Raw genomic sequence first — 15,572 nt, 5'->3', positions numbered from 1 at the left:
CTTTGGAAATCAGTGTGGTGGTTCCTCAGGAAACTGGGAATTAGGCTACCTCAATACCCAGCTATACCGCTCTCCAGCATATACCCAAAGGATGCCCAACCCTACCACATGGACACTTGCTCAACCATATTCATAGCAACTTTATTTGTAATAGCCAGAACCTGGAAACAACCTAGATGTCTCTCAACTGAGGAATAGATAAAGAAAATGTGGTACACTTACACAATGGAGCATTACTCAGCTGTTAAAAACAAAGATACCAGGAAATTTGAAGGCAAATGGATGGAACTAGAAAAAAAAAATCATCCTGAGTGAGGTAACCCAAACCAAGAAAGACAAACATAGTATGTACTCACTCATAAGTGGATATTAGCTGGAAAATAGAGGATAGCCATAGCCCCAAACAGGTTAGGTAACAAGGAGGATTCATGGGACAGGGGACACAAATCTCCCGGGAAAGGGGAAATAGAAGAGATAAATCATGGGTGGGAGGACAGAAGGCTGATGGCGGGTCTGGAAGGGAACATGAGCAATCAGGTTGGGGGTAGAAGGCAAGTACTGAAAGAGACTACTGGAAGGGGGAACATTTTGGGGTCAGGTAAAAACCTGGCACAAGGGAATTACCCAGGAGTCTATAACAAAGACCTGAGCTTAGACTCCTGGCAATAGCAGATACTTAGCCTGAACTGGCTGTCTCCTGTGACCAGATTGGTGCCTCACCCAACTGTCGTCAAAGACGCATCATCCAGCAACTTAGGGAAACGGATGCAGACCCATGGCCAAACATTAGGCAGAGGTCAGGGAATCCTGCAGAAACAGAGGAGAAAGGATTGTAGGAGCCGAGAGGTCAAGTACACCACAGGAAATCTAACACAATCAACTAACAGGGCCTCACAGAGACTGAACTAACAACCCAGGAGCCTGCACGGGACTGACCTGGGCACTGTGTATATGTGACAGTTGTGTAGCTTGGTCCTCTTGTGGGACTCCTAACAGTGGGAGCAGGGGCTATCTCTGACTCCTTTACAGGCTTTTGGGACCCTACTCCTCACACTGGGTCATCTTGCCCAACCTCAATACATGGGAAGCTGCTTAGTCTTACTGTAACTTGATATGCCATGTTTTGTTAATACCCATGGGAGACCTGCCCTTTCCTAAACAGAAGCAGAGGAGGAGTGGATTGGGAGGAAGGACTTGGAGGAGAGGAGGGAGAAGAAATTGCAGGTGGGTTGTAAAATATATAAATAAAACATAAACATACCAGTAACATTCAAGAAATGATGATCGAACCATTTTCAAGCAACTGTTAGTTATTGCACATATATAGTAAGATTATTTGAATTTTTAGATCTACGTTCCTTTCCTTTTGGCTTTGTTTGTTTGTTTGTTTTTTGAGACAGGATTTCCCTGTGTAACAGTTCTAGCTGTCCTGGAACTAGCTCTTGTAGACCAGGCTGACCTTGAACTCACAGGTGCTGGGAATTAAAGGCGAGCACCACTCTTTCCAGCGTTTTAAACAGGGTTTCACTATCTAGTCCATATTGCCCTTGCATACCCAATCTTCCCGCCTCCCAACTCCCAAGTCCCTTGATTAGAAGTGTGTGGCACCACACCCAAGTAATTCCATTTTGATCTCCCAAATTACATATTGATCCGATATTAAATATATTGTTCAATTTAATAAATGCTGACAAGTTCTGCACATGGTTGACAGAGGCACATCGCCTCTGTGTTTACACCTTTCCTGCAAAGACCGTGGGTCTTTGGAGAAGCTTGCGGTGTTAACTGCTCTGGTAGCTGCTATTCTACTCTCTCCATTTTTGTGTCTATATCTGAAATTTCTACTTTATAGGTTTTGGGTGGAGGGCGATCACTGGCATTCTTGTGTGCAGCAGGCTCTTCTTTGAAGAGCTATTTTGGATTTTAGAAATAGTGTGAAACGTGTATTCTTAGAGTCTACCATTCTACTTCTAGGCTTTCAGAAAACTGAAGTCCTAAGAAGCTGGATTCCGCTCTAAATGACTTTCTAAACTCCTGGCCCGTCGCTTCCTAATGCTGTTAGAATATTGGTGCCTGCAAGAGTAGCATGCTACATCTGATGAGGGAGCAGAAAGAGAAGCTATCATGACAGTACTGTTAATGCTTCTTGCTATGACTTGTTTAAGGATAGCTCACACTTGAGCAGGAAGGCCTCTCCTGTGCGTTTGATGCAATAGTAGAAAAGTTTAAGTGGTATAATGTGTACTAGAGAAAGAAGGGTTTAAACAAAGCTCCAACTTCCAGTCTTCCAGTCCCTCCATTTCTCAGATTCAACCAACAGCAGATAAAATACGTGGGGCGGGGCTGAAACTCCAGCTCCAGGAGATTCACTGCCTCGACCCTGGGAGCACCTGCACTCACATGCATATAGCCACACGCAGACACACAATTAAAAATAATAAAAATAAAATTAAAAGTGTATCTACCAAAGATGTATGTGTGCTAAACATGGGCTTGTCTGAGTCATTACTCTCCCGAGAGTACAAAGCAGCAACCATTTAAGGAGCATTTCCGTTTTACTAGGTACCCTGGGTGTTGGAAAGATAACTTGAAGTTTGCAGAGCAATTTACATAGGTTATATGCAAACGTGACAGTATTTTGCATAAGGCATGTGAGCATCCTTGGTTTGGTGTGCTGAGAGAGAGGATCCAGGTGGGATGAACACATCAGGTTTTGAATGTTCCTGCCATCTTTTTGTTTTCCTCTGAATAGCAAGTACGTGCATGCTTGTCCTTCCTCTCTTATCTGTACTCTGAAATAGTTATGAGACAGAAGAACAAATTAGCGACACCTGCTGGAGAGTGCCAACGGGGGACCCAGGGGCGGGAGAAGGACCACGCATTCACCCAATTAATTTTTCTTATCACTTTCATAGCCTCAGCGATTAGTTATTTTATTTTGATTTTTTGATTTAAAAGGAGGTTTTTTCGGAAGTATCAATTCAGTTTTCAGAGTATCGCAACCAATCTAGATTGTGTTAGATTTGTGACCGAGGGAATGTGTTCCTCCAAATGGTGAAACCTGGGGGGGGGGGGGGCGGGGATATACTAACGGCCTTCATAGTCTCAGTTAGCAATATTGAAGATAAATTCCTCATGGGCAGTATCTCTGTTTTTAAAATCTGTGCTTCACTCGGGTACAGAATTCTAAAGTATGAAAAAAATTAAAAAGCATGATTTTAACTGTAACCTGCTTAGAACTAAGTTAAAGAGCTGGGTTTTCCTCTCTAGTCCAAAGAGCCAAGGCTGAAATATGACCTAAAAGATGGTATCACAGTGCCACCCACTGGACACTGTTTAGTAATACACAACCACTCAGGAGGGTCCTAAGATGTGAAATAAAGTATACAATGTAATGCCTCATAAATTTTATAATTGAACTGCTCATTTCATTTTTTTTTAGTGCTAGAGATGGAAGCCTTCAGGCTCCCAAATGCCCTCCCACTAAGCTATATACCCTTACCTTAACTATGTACTTTATTCTTCAGCAGGATTAAAGTGGAACATGAGACATAGATTTTAAAGGTGTATTGTATGCTACCTTGGATATGGCAGGGTACCACACTCAAGGACTCACAGCAGCTGAAGGTGCCCTCATGAGGCCTTCGTAAGATCATACCAGCCAAAGCTCTGGCCTAGATGAGGGAGGGGTGGGGCGAATCACTCTGTTCTGAAGATGTGTTCACTGATAGACTCCCATGCTCTTTCTGCCAACAACAACTCAGATATTCGCAGAACTACCTGGATTTGGTGGGTAATTAAAGAATAAGTAAAAACACATAAAATTGGGAGGGGACTCATCGAGAGGAATATGAGAGAAGCTAAAGGGGGGGGATGGAGGTTAAATTGTGGTGGGGTATCCACCATAGAAGACTGTTCAGACTTGGGTTTAAGCCAATAGAAGGACTTTATTAGTCAACCTACAGCTACATTTGTTCAGGATCCCAGTATCAGCCCAAACCTTTCTCAGGGTGAGCTTTTAAGCACACACACACACACACACACACACACACACACACAAAACTACATGTGTTGGGTTAGCATACTTCAGTTAACAAGAACAGTTAGCCAGAAGTGGAACTACAGAAGCCAAAAGGCATTTATAGACTTTCCCAGAGCTATGAACTTTGATGGATTAGGTCTTTGTTTTCGTTTTGGCTGATGGTGTTGTCTACATACTGAGTTTTATGGACCAAATGGCACTTCCATCCTAGAGTGGGGCCTATTGCAAAATGTGATCATAATTCATTACATACATCCATGAAATTCTTAAGTATAAAGAAAATTTAAATCTGAATATTAGGAATAAGCATCAAAAAAGAGGTTGTATTTTGACACATAAGATGAGGGAGTCACAAATCATAAACTTATAAACTATCATACTCTGCTACCACAATATTAAATATTTTTTAAATACTTTCTTTTTTTGGCAGTTCTCCAACTTTATTTGAGATTTAGTAGGTTAGTTCTCATCCACATTGACTGTCTATAGATTTTTGAATGTGGTAGCAGGCACGTAAGTTACCAATGTGTAGAGTTTGTTTGGTGAGTCCTCATCCTCATTACGTTTTCTGGACAAATGTACCCAGATACGATATGGAACATTCCTTATTCCTTTGGCCCAGACAGCTTTATTGAGCCTGGTATCAATCTGCACATCTGGAGTCCCCATCTCCTTCATGGCAAATTTCTGGATTTCTTTGAGTGCCCTAGGAGCATGCTTCTTGAAGCCCATGACATGGATGCGCTTGTAAATGTTGATGGTGTATTCCCGGGTCACCACCTCGTTGATGGCAGAACGGCCTTTCTTCTTCTAGCCACCCTTCTTTGTGGGAGCCATTCTGCCGGGCCCAAGCTGGAAAGCTTAAATACTTTCCTACTCACTCCTTGTCATGAAGTGTGAATTGGGGCAGTAGGTAGGAGTACAACAAAGTTTAGTCAGGTTTCCCAGAGAAGCCCCTATGTCACATAGCCTTGCCCATTTCTGTGGTGCAAACACCCCGGCTGTTGCTGATGTCAACATGGGGCTAGTGACCACAGAACCAGCTCCAGCATGTGGTCTCCAAATAGCTATGAATGCAGTCCTTTCCATGAGCAGAAAGGAAGATGGCGCGTCACTTCACCTCTCCAAACATTAATGTTCCATCTCTAAAAGATAGCAAATCACTATTAAGACATCCGTCGGTTCAGTTGATATAATTCCAGAGAAAGAAAACCCATACTTGGCAGATGATGACACAGCAGCCCCAATCATTTCCCAGCAACCTCTGCCATACTGAGGCAAGTTTGGGAAATATCACCCAGGTAACAGCAGAATTAGGTGTTACGGATTTTATCACTCATAACTGTGAAGGAAGGAATACAGTTCAAAAATGAATACTACAGAGCTTTTTAGTGAATCCACCTTAGGATTCCTATTGTTGTGATAAACACCATGGCCAAAAGCAACTTGAGGAGGAAAGGGTTTATTTGGCTTATGATTTCACATCCTTGCTCATCATCAAAGGAAGTCTGGACAGGAACACAAACAGGGCAGGAACGCAGAGGCAGGAACTGATGCAGAGTCTGGGGAGTGGTGCTGCTTACTGGTTTGCTCTTCGTGGCTTGCTCAGCCTGCTTTTGTATAGAACCCAGGACCACCAGCCCAGGGGGGGGGCACCACCCATTTTGGGCTGGGCCCTCCCCCATCAACCACTAATTGATGCCCTACAGGCTTGCCTACAGCCAGATTTTCTCAATTGAGGCTCCTTCCTCTCTGGTGACTCTAGCTTGTGGCAGTTGGACATAAAACTAGCTGCTGCAATGAGAGAAAAAGAAGCCCTTCCTTGTAAGACTGCCCAGAGCATTTTCTAAGCTAATTAACAAGGGCGCTAGGATGACAATAAGCACCGTGTCAGCACTCAGAGAAAGGAGAACCTGGTGTGGCATTGCGCTCATGACAGAACTGCATCATTGTCTGCTATACCCTTGGCTGGCCTTGAGATTCCTGCCTTCACTTCCTAAATGCTGAGATACAGGTGTACCCTAGCAATACATGGAATGGAGTTGGAACCCAGTACCCCGTGCATAATAGATGAGCACTCTAGGAGTCAAGCTACAGTCCTAGCCCCCAGGACTGCATCTTGAACAGAATCAGAGCAGACCAGTGTGTGAAGAGAGAAGAAATGACTGAAGTGGCTGACCTGGTGTAGGGGGTTCTTCTGTTTGTATGTTGCTTTCATTGGTTGAATAAAGAGACTGCCTTGGCCTTTTGATAGGGCAGCCCTTAGATAGGCAGAGTATACAGAATAGATTTCTGGGAGGAAGAAAGCAGCAGATAGAGCCGAGCCGCCTAAAGCTGCCAGGTCAGACATGCTGAATCTTTCCCGGTAAGCGGTGACTTCGTGGTGACATACAAATTATTAGAAATGGGTTGAATCAAGATGTGAGAGTTAGCCAATAAGAGGCTAGAGCTTATGGGCCAGGCAGTAATTAAATTAATACAATTTCTGTGTGATTATTTTGGGTATAACCTAGCCGAGCAGCGGGACACAGTCCACTCCTCCTCATACTACTCTGCCCAGAGGATGAAGACTCAGCTTTACAGCGCCCATCTATACCTGGGTCCACTTGTCATGGTCTTAACCTGCAGCACAGTCAGGAAGCTAGACTTTGTCTTTTACTTCCCCCTCCAAAGGATGGCTCAGACCTGTCATGGTGGCACAGTCTTTTCATCCAGGCAATTAGGAGGCAGAGGTAAGAGGACCTTAGTGAGTTTGAGGCCATCCTGGTCTATATAGTGAGCTCCACGAAAGCTAGGACTACAAAGAGAAACACTGTCTTGAAAAGAGGGGGGAAAGGGAGGAAATGAGGGAAGGAAGGACAGACAGAAATAAAAAGAAAGACAGAGAGAGAGAGAGAGAAAGAGAGAGAGAGAAGGAAAGAAGGAAAGAAGGAAAGAAAGAAGGAAGGAGACAGTGGTATGTCTCAGAGTCTTGGACATGTGGTCTAAGAGCTTAGTGGCTCTGACCCGCAACCACAGGTGACACTAGAATTTTCTTATCTATTCCATTTTTGTTGACTGTTTTGTTGTTTCCCATTTAGAGCGACTATAAATAACATGCTGTAAAGATTTTGTCATAAGTCTGTGTTGTTTGGGTGGGTCATGAAAAAAATAACTATGTAGTCTACCCATCCTAATTGAAACACTTTGAGAATAAAGGTTAATATTAAAAACAATTCATGTTTCATCTGGAGCCTGTTGAAGAAGGAGCTCACTGTGCAGCTTGGTTTGTTTGTAGGGCTCCTAGCAGTAGGATCAGGACCTGTCCCTGTGCTTGTGCTGTCTTTGGGGAATCCATTCCCCATGCTGGGTTGCCTCACCCAACCTCAATGCAGGGGAAGGAGCTGGGCCCTGCCTCAATTTGATGTGCCATGCTTTGTTGACTGTCATGGGAGGCCTGCCCCTTTCTAAGTGGGGACAGAGGAGAGAATGGGTAGAGAGGAAAAGGGAGGTGGGGGGAAGAAACAGGAGGAGAGGAGGGAGAGAAAACTGTGGTTAGTATTTAAAATAAAATTTAAAAGTGTAATTAAGAAAATTTATGTTTATTAACTGTTAAACTGACTTAACAGGTTAGTAGAATATAAAAAGATTTTTATTTCAAACTGATTTTCAAAATTAAAATCTCCCTATGCACATTAAAGCAAAAATGAAAATGTGATTTTAAAAAGAAAAAACATAATAATTATTCTCAGAATGTACTTGCATACATGAACTAGACATTTGAGGCACATCTAGGTTTTTAAAATGTTTTTATATTTTAATGTGGTCTTACTTATTTTTGTAAAGTCGCTAGCAAAATTTCCTCTGCATTTCATCTCGTGTATTAGTTTGGTTGTTGACATTTTCAATGTCTTTCTCCTTAGAATGTATTATTAGCTCAAAAAATACTCTCTGTACTAGTTTGAGAACCTTGAAACTTCAGAATAAAGCCTGTATAATAACTGACAGTCTCAATTTAGGCTTTTGTTGTATGAAAGTGCATAAATATTTATGTCTAACATTGTTCACAAACATTATATTTTGTCTCCATCCAGAACACTTTTCTTCAATAAATACTTTTATGAGCAAAACTTGTAAGCTGTCTCTACAATTCTTTTGAATGTTTTGATACATATAATTGCAGTAAAATTAAAGGCTGTCTTAGTTCATTTCTGATATAGACTATAGATGCCTCCAATTTAAAATGAACACTCTGAGGGTGGCAGAGACAGCTCAGTTTGTAAAGTATCTGCCATGCAAGCATGAAAGCCTGTGTTCCAATGGCCAGCAACACCCATGTAAAAGCCAAGTGTTATAGCACACATGTGTAAACCTAGCACTGGGTGGAGCCAGTTAAATACAGTGGATCTGCTCACTTGGCAGATCCAGGCCGGCTCAAACTATGTGCCCTGGGTTCGGTAGAAACTCTGTCTCCAAAAACAAGGTAGAAAGTGGTGGATTATGGCGACTCTGACCACTGCACACTAACACAAGCACATCTGCAGACACGCACTCACACATACACTATAAGACACTGAACATGATCACTCTGTCGGGTATCAATATAGCTCAAAATATGATCTCAAACTCTCTAAATTAAGCCTTGATCAGAAATTTAATGACAATTTGCTGAATCACTCCACACATCCCAAAAGTTTCTCCCCACTTGCCTCTAGAAGAATACAATACAAAGACTCTCTGATTAGAAGTATAATCTTCAATGACATTTTTTGCCAAATTCCTAAAACTTATCAAGTCTTGAACATCTTTTTTTCTTTTATACTATTTAAAAATATTTTACATACCAACCCCAGTTCCTACTCCCTCCCCTTCTCCTATTCCCTCCACCTGCCCCCGCCCACTCACCCCGCCCCATCCACTCCTCAGAGAGGGTAAGACCCATTACTTTGGAGAAAGTCCAAGGCCCTCTCTACTACCTCTAGGCTGAGCAAGGTATCCATCCAAAGATAATGGGTTCCCAAAAAGCCAGTATATGCAGTAGTGATAAATCCTGGGGCCACTGCCAGTGGCCCCAGACTACCCCAACCATACAACTTTTACCCACATTGCCCTTCCATCATCCCTTTTCCCCCCCACCCCCATGCTCCCAATTTTGTTGGGTGATTTTATCTATTTCCCCTTTTCGGGTGGATCTATGTATGTTTTTCTTAGGGTTCACCTTATTACTTAGCTTCTCTAGGATCGTGAACTGTAGGTTCATTATTTTTTGCTTTATAGCTAGTAACTACTTATGAGTGAGTACATACCATGTTCATCTTTCTGGGTCTGGGTTACCTCACTCCAGATGGTTTTTTCTATAGATTGCTTTTGGTAAGATTGCCATTTTTATTATGTTGATTCTACCTATCCAAGAGCATGGGAAATCTTTCCATTTTCTGGTATCTTCTTCAATTTCTTTCTTCAAAGACTTAAAGTTCTTGTCAAACAGGTCTTTGGTTAATGTTCCTCAAGATATTTTATGTTATTTGTGGCTATTGCAAAGGGTGATGTTCTCTGATTTCTTTCGCAGCTTCTTTGTAATTTATATAGAGGAGGGCTACCTATTTATTTTTTTAGTTGATTTTGTATCCTGCCATATTACTGAAGGTATTTATCATCTGTAGGAGTTCTCTGATAGAGTTTTTGAGGTCACTTATGTATACTATCTTATCATCTGCAAAGCGTGAAAGTTCAACTTCTTCCTTTCCAATTTGAATCCCCTTGATTTCCTTTCATTGTCTTATTGATCTAGCCAGAACTTCAAGAACTACGTTGAACAGATATGGAGAGAGTGGACAGCCTTGTCTTGTTCCTGATTTTAGTGGAATCTCTTTGAGTTTCTCTCCATTCAATTTGATGGTATCTGTCAGCTTGCTGCAAATTGCTTTTATTATGTTTAGGTATGTTCCTTGTATCCCTGTTCTCTCCAAGACCTTTATCATGAAAGGGTGTTGGATTTTGTCAAATACTTTTTCAGCATCTAATATGATCATATGGTTTCCTTCTTTCAGTTTATTTATATGGTAGATTACAATGATAGATTTTTGTATGTTGAATCATCCTTGTATCTCTGAGATGAAGCCAACTTGATTATGGTGGATAGTTTTTGATACGTTATTAGATTCGGTTTGATAGTATTTTATTGAGTATTTTTGCATCTATACTCATGAGTGAGGTTGGTCTGTAATTCTTTTTCTTGGTTGAGTCTTTTGTGGTTTCAGTATCAGGGTAACTGTAGTCTCATAAAAAGAGTTTGGCACTGTTTCTTTTATTTCTGTTATGTGGAACACTTTCAGGAGTATAGGTATTAACTCTTCTTTGAAGTTCTGGTAGAATTCTACACTGAAACCGTCTGGGAGGCTTTTGATGACAGCTTCTATTTCCTTGTAGTTTATAGGTCTATTTAAATTTTTCACCTGGTCTTGATTTAATTTTGATATATGGTACATATCCAGAAAATTGTTCATTTCTTTTACATTTTCCAATTTTGTGGAGTACAGGTTTTTGCAGTATGACCTAATGATTCTCTGGACTTCCTCAGCATCTGTTGTTATGTACCCCTTTTCATTTCTGATATTGTTAATTTGGATGTTCTCTCTCTGCCTTTTGATTAGTTTGGATAAGGATTTGTCAATCTTGTTGATTTTCTCAAAGAACCAGCTCTTTGTTTCATTGATTCTTTGTATGGTTTTCTGTATTTTTATTTTGTTGATTTCAGCTCTCAATTTGATTGTTTCCTGTCTTCTACTCCTCCTGGGTGAGTCTGCTTCTTTTTTTTTTCTAGAGATTTTAGGTGTGCTGTTAAGTCACTAGTGCCAACTCTCTCCACTTTCTTTATGTAAGCTCTTAGTGCTATGAACTTTCCTTTTAGCATTGCTTTCATAATGTCCCAAAGGTTTGCATACATTGTGCCTTCATTTTTGTTGAATTCTAGGAAGTTTTTAATTTCTTTCCTTATTTCTTCCTTGGCCCAGGGGTGGTTCAATTGAGCACTGTTCAATCTCTATGAGTTTGTAGGCTTTCTCCAATTAGTGTTGTTAAATTCTAACTTTAAACCATAGTGAGCCGATTAAAATATGTGGGATTACTCCAATTTTTTTTTATATCTGTTGAGCTTTGCTTTGTTACCAAGTATATGGCCAATTTTAGAAAAGGTTCCAAGAGGTGCTGAGATGAAGGTATATTCTTTTGTGCTTGGGTGGAATGTTCTGTAGATGTCTGTTAAGTCTATTTGAGTCATGACATCTGTTAGTTCTCTTATTTCTCTATTAAGTTTCTGTCTGGTTGACTGTCCACTGGGGAGAGTGGAGTGTTGAAGTCTTCTACTATTAGTGTGTGGGGTTTGGTGTGCAATTTAAGCTTTAGTAATGATTTAGTAATGGGACTTTTTTTTTGGTCTATTCTATTTGGTGTTCTGTAAGCTTCTTAAACCTTCATAGGGATATCCTTCTTTAGGTTAGGAAAGTTTTCTTCTATGATTTTGTTGAACATATTTTCTGTGCCTTTGAGCTGGAGTTCTTCTTCTATCCCTATTATTCTTAGGTTTGGTCTTTTCATGGTGTTACATATTTTCTAAAAGTTTTGTGTTAAGAATTTGTTTTCTTTGACCAATGACTCTATTTCTTCTATAGTATCTTCAATACCTGAGATTCGTTCTTCTATCTCTTGTATTCTGTTAGTTATGCTTGTATCTGTAGTTCCTGTTTCTTTACCCAGATTTTCTATATCCAGAATTCCCTCAGTTTGTGTCTTCTTTATTGCCTCTATTTCAGTCTCTAAGTCTTGAACTGTTTAAACTGTTTTCTTCACCTGTTCGATTGTTTTCTTCTTGGGTTTCATTGAGAGATTTATTGAGTTCTTCCAATTTTTTGTTTGTCTTTTTCTCCATTTCTTTAAGGGAATTTTTTATTTCTTCTTTAAAGGTCTCCATCATCCTCATATAGTTACAGTTAAAATCGTTTGCTTCTGCTTCTTTTGGGTTAGAATGATCTTATTCTTGGATGACTTGGTTCTGGTATAACCTGTTGCTTTTTAGGTTGTTGAATGAATTCTTGCATTGATGCCTACCCATCTCTTTCTCCAGCTGGTGCCTGCAGTGTCTTTACCTCTTGGTCCAATCTTTGCAGTGGCTGTCTGTGTCTTTGCGAACTGTTCTTGGTCTGCTCTGTACTGTCATTGTCTGTGTCTCAGGTAGCCACTGAGGTCTCTCTTATTTCTCTCTATTGGTCCACTCTGTGCAGTCACAGCCTGTGTTTCTGAGTTCCTCTGAGGTTGTGGGGAGGCGGGGGGAAGGATAGGAAGGTTTGGGGGCAGAGTGGGACTTGTAGCTTGCAGGGTCCGATGATGGATGGGATGGGGATGTTGGAGCCACCTACCTGTAGGAAACTCTCCTACTGGCTGGCTAGAGAAGCTGAGACAGGTGGGTAAGGGGCCCGGGGTCCCCCCAAATGGGGGACCTAGAAAGTGGAATGTGTCCCACTGGGTGGGTGGTCACTTAACTCTTGGTCCTTTGGCTGTGTTTCAGAGTTCCACTGAGGTTGCAAGGGGGATAGAAGTGTTTGGGGGCGGAATAAGACTTGTAGCTTTCAGGGTCTGATTGAACATATTGATTAAGACTTTCCAGTTGATTCTGAACAAAATTCCACCAAAATTTAATAGATCCGAGTTCTAGTTCCCTTCCCTTAAAAGCACCACATCCCGGACCTCATGGCCTTTTACTACTTTTCTGATCTCTATGGATAATTCTAATGAAGCACACATGTCTGACGATCCAAAACTAGCATCTACAAATGAGAGAAAACATGATGCTTATCTTTTGGGGCCTGGATCACCTCATGTCCTGCCCAGTTTTATGTCAACATACAACTATACCTTGACACAAGTTATATTCATCTGAGAGAAGAGAACTTCAGTTGAGAAAATTTTCCTGTAAGATCAGGCTGTGGGGAGGATGGAGAGATGGCCCAGAGGTTAAGAGCATCACTGGCTGCTCTTCCAGAAAGCCTGAGTTCAGTTTCCAGCAACCACATGGTGGCTCACAGCCATACTTGAGATCTGATGCCTTTTTCTTGCCTGCAGGCACACATGCAAGCAGAACACTATATACATGATAAATAAATAAATCTTTTAAAAAGAAGATGATCGGCTTCAGGAAAGCCTGTAGGGCATTTTCTTAATTGGTGATTGATATAGGAGAGGCCAGTCCATTGTGAGTGGTGCCATCCCTGAAGTGGTGGTCCTGAGTTTTATAAGAAAGCAGGCTGAGCAAGTCATGAGGAGCAAGCCAGTAAGCAGCACTTCTCCATGGCCTCTGCATCAGCTTCTGCCTCTGGGTTTCTGCCCTGTTTGACTTCCTGTTCTGACTTCCTTCCGCGATGATCAGTGATGTGGAAGCATAAGCTCAATAAGCACTTTCCTCTCAAAGTTGTTTTCTATCATGGTGTTTCATTGCAACAATAACCCTAACTAAGACACCTGACTTAAAATGATTATTTCCAGATCCATCCATTTTGTGACTCTCATAATCACATTTAACTGCTGAGTAGAATCCCATCATACAAATGGACTACATTCTCATTATTCAGTCCTCACTTTCTAGATGCCTAAGTTATTATAATGGAGCAGCGATGAACATAGATGAGCGTATTGTAGGATGTAGAGTCCCTAGGGTATATGCCCAGGAGTGGTGTAGCTGGATTATACAGCAGATTTATCTTTAGTTTATTTAGTTTATTGAAGACTGATTTCTACAGTGACTGCCCCAGCTTGCATGTTCCCAGCAGTGAGCAATTGTCCCCCTTCCCCCACATCCATGCCAGCATTTATTTTTGTTTGTTTGTTTTTGTTTTGTTTTGACTTAGTCATTCTGACTAGGGTAAGATAAATTCTCAAATTAGTTTTTAATTTCTATTTCACTGTTAACTAAGAATGATGAACATTTTAAAAATATTTCTCAGTTATTTGTATTTCATCTTTGGAGAACATTCTGGTTAGTACTCTGCTCCCAAATGTCTTAATATCATTTCAGAACAACTGCTCAAACATTTCCAAATCATGATTGAAGAGGGACAGGGAATAGAAAGACACTGTAAGTATATGTGTGTGCGTGTGTGTGTATGTGTGTGTGTGTTTGTGTGTATGTGTAAAATTTTTGGAAAGTTGTATCTTCCATTTAGTATTGATGCAACATCACATTTTTCATTAGTAAAATGTTTATAGTATAAAATTGGCCACTTTTATCAGTGGTTGGAAGGACACTAACGTTACATAGCCATCACCAGTATGGTCTCCTAGCCATCATCAGTGTCATCTCTACCATCAGCCTAGCTCCAGACCTTTTGATGGCCCCAAATAGAAACCCTGCACTCATTTGAAAAACCACTCTCCATTTCCCCTACTGGGTGCCTGGAAACTTCTATTTTCTGTTTCTACAAACTTTCCCACTATAGGTATGTCTTGGTTAGCATTTCTATTACTGTGAAGAGACACCATGACCATGGCAACTCTTATAAAGGCATTTAACTGAGCTGACTTACAGTTTCAGGGGCCTAGTCCATTAGCATTGTGACAGAACACGGCAGCACAGAGGCAGACATGGTGCTGTAGGAGGAGATGAGAGTTCCACATCCTGATCCTCAGGTGGAGTTTGAGCACAGGGGGCCTCAAAGCCTACACAGTGACACACTTCCTCCAACAAGGATGCATCTATTCCAACAAAGCCACACCTCTTAGTAGTGCCACTCCTTTTGGGGGCCATTTTCTTTTGAACCTCCACAAAGTGTTTCCTGTAACACCTTGATATTTCTCCTTTTGTATCTGGCTTTTTCATTTAGTATCATGTTTCGACAATCCAAATGTATCCAAAATCCATCCAAAACTAAATAATGCTCTACTGTACCCGTGCGTCTCACTTTGTTTGTCCATTCAGCTTTAAGCATTGGGTTTCTTCTGAGTCTTGGCTGCTGTCACTGATCCTGCTGTTGGTGTCTGCACACAGCAGCTGTTGGAGTCCTGCCATCATAGTTTGGATGTAAACCCAAAGGGAACGGCTGGACTGTGGGAGACTACCATTGCCCACAGGCGTCACACCGTTTCCCAAGTGGGTTATACGAGGGCTTGAATTTCTCCACGCCTTTACTGACATTCATTTCTCTTCTTTTTATTTTGGAACCCCCTTAAAAAAAGCCCTCACAGTGAATGTTAAATGGTATTTCATTATTGCGCTTGTCCGCATTACCCCAGTGACTAATGACGTTGGGCATCTTCCATGTATGCAGTGGCCAATCGTGCACACTTTGTTGACAAATATCAATACAAATACGTTATCTGTTTATAAATTGGATGTTTTTGTTGTTGAATTGTCATTCTTCATATTGTGCATATCAATCTTTTACACAATTTGCAAATACTTTCTGCCACCCTATAGGCTGCCTTTCACTTTCTTGATATTGTGTTTACTCTAATGCAACATGGCACCAAAGTTGTATATGCATTATCACTAACTAAAACACTG

At 41.1% G+C, this 15,572-nt stretch overlaps 1 pseudogene; it reads right to left on the bottom strand.

Annotated features, from left to right (window-relative positions):
* Nucleotides 1-4,501: 4,501 nt before the first annotated feature.
* LOC121432752 lies at nucleotides 4,502-4,879 on the bottom strand (annotated as a pseudogene).
* Nucleotides 4,880-15,572: the final 10,693 nt, after the last annotated feature.

The sequence above is a fragment of the Microtus oregoni genome, unplaced genomic scaffold (genome assembly GCF_018167655.1).
Source record: "Microtus oregoni isolate MIOR12 unplaced genomic scaffold, Mior012 000035F_ref0000213, whole genome shotgun sequence".
Lineage (NCBI taxonomy): Eukaryota > Metazoa > Chordata > Mammalia > Rodentia > Cricetidae > Microtus > Microtus oregoni.
This window is presented reverse-complemented; position numbering and strand designations above follow the sequence as displayed.